The sequence below is a fragment of the Daktulosphaira vitifoliae genome, unplaced genomic scaffold, assembly GCF_025091365.1.
Source record: "Daktulosphaira vitifoliae isolate Bord-2020 unplaced genomic scaffold, ASM2509136v1 Scaffold_4, whole genome shotgun sequence".
NCBI classification, from domain to species: Eukaryota; Metazoa; Arthropoda; class Insecta; order Hemiptera; family Phylloxeridae; genus Daktulosphaira; species Daktulosphaira vitifoliae.
In genome coordinates, this window is record NW_026099575.1 from 8,583,445 (window position 1) to 8,585,613 (window position 2,169).

General features: G+C 27.2%; 1 protein-coding gene across 1 annotated transcript in view; it reads right to left on the bottom strand.

Moving 5' to 3' along the window:
* The window catches only part of LOC126904752 (trimethylguanosine synthase-like), a 17,190-nt gene that overhangs the window by 8,020 nt on the left and 7,001 nt on the right, over positions 1–2,169 (bottom strand). The window lies entirely within an intron of this gene.

Consider the following 2,169-nt stretch of genomic DNA (forward strand, 5'->3'; position numbering starts at 1 on the left):
ATCAAATGTCGTTATAACCTAACTGCATGAGTAGCCTACGCTTGTTAAACAAGTAATACGTTGTGTGTTACATCGTGTAGCTTAATCTGTGAATAATGCGCAAACAGCCCTCAACATGTCGTGGTATCCGCAGAGTAGTGGTGGGAATTTTCGTTCCTTTAGTGGAATCGTTCCTTTCGGTACAGTTACTTAAAAGTAACGAATCCAAAGTACTCCGTACACCGGTACTTTTACTTTTTTGTAATTGAGTACCTTCATTGCGACCCGTTACCAAAACCAAACCAGTATTTATTCATCACATAAACAGTCATATCTACGCGAGACCTTAGTAGATACAGTAAAAAATTTAAATCCCTGAATACGCTTTTGCATTTACTCATCAGGTAATATTTTAAAAGACGCGAATGAATGCTTTTCTGAAAATGTTTTAATAAGAATTTTTTTTTAGCAATATATATACAAAATTATTGATAGGCATAATATTAAATTTTAATGAAAAAAATACATACCTTACCACAAAATAAATAAATAACCGTATTTTTTAGACTCGTACAGAACAATATAACATCACTTAAAATTCGCCTGGACTATTATTTCCTTATTTTAATCAGTTATTTTTACTATTTATGCACAGTTAAACTTATTAATGTATGATGTATAATATTATAATAAATACAATATTAATCGTTCAGTTATGTATCAGAATATATTTCACTATATATGTATTTGTTTATGTATACAAATATATTTGTATAATCGACTAGACCAATGAAATATAAAGTATACCTAATTCGAATTATTTGGGCTTAGAAAATATGAGGTATAATCAATCATAACAGTTTAAACTATCATATTATTAACCAATATGTTTAATAACATACTCCTTTTTTTTAAATTATATATATATGCAAGATTAAAAATATCTTCAAAATAATATTTATTTTAAAAGATATTTTCAATTTTTTCTTAAAATTTTAAATCATTTATAACATAATTTCATTAAATTATTTAACTATATAAAAAACGTCTTTTAAAATTCTTAATCAAAAATTACTATTTAAAAACAGTTACATTTCTGAATTTTTAACTGTAAGTCTATTACGCCTTTTAATAAGGTATAACACATAGTTACAGCACTTCGCAGGACGACGCCGCCATTATTTAATCACTTTCCGGTTACGTGAATCGTGCCTAAAGCAGTTGAGCGCAAGTGGACTAATGCTGTTAGTTTGTATTTAGAATTGCTCTAAATGTTCGGTGTATTAGCCCTCAATCAATAATATTATGTTATTTGTCTTTAGTAGACAAATTTATTCTATGCAACAAAAAAATAAATAAGCTTACTAACGGTGCATAATTAAACCCAAACTGACATGTTTTATTCTAAAAAAAAATAACTTAGAAAAATAATAAGAAATATAGAAAGGGAATAACTGCCACGTCTTTCTACCTTGACTTGGTTCTTGCAAACTAACGGTCGTTGAAACTACAGGCGACCCTCATTCTCTCTCAGCCCGGCAGGTAGCACCCAGTCTCACTGACTCCAAGTTAGGCAGTTGGTCAACCGGTCCGAACTTCCTGCCTCTATGTTCGCCGACACAATTAAGGATTCGTATAACTTTACTTTGTTATTTATTTATTTTTTAACTCTAATTGAGTATTCTACTACTATTCTATAATATTCAAATTATGTTGGTAACATGTTATTTAATAAATCATATCTAAAAAAAAAATGATTTTAGATTTCACGTGAATTTAACAATGAATTTTTACAATTATAATCAATATTTATAACACGTTCAATTGAGTAATTTTTCAACATTTCTTACATTGTTCATTTTTTATTTTAAAGCGAAACTAAGAAGGTATTGGTCTTGTGATGCTGTAATTAACTAAAGAATTTTTATAGGTTTCAGAATTTTCAATCTAATATATTAGAAAAGAGACGATTTTAAGTGTTACTATTTTTATTTATCCTTATATGGTTTAAATAATTAATATTTAAAAATTTTTTATTGACTACTAGCGTCTAAATTTTTTACTAAATAAAAAGTTAAATATATTAATAAATCCAACATCACAAAAAAACTTAAAAAACAACGGATGTATATTTTAAAAACATTAAGATTAGCATTAAGTTTGACATGAAAAGTATCAAAACAATAAGAT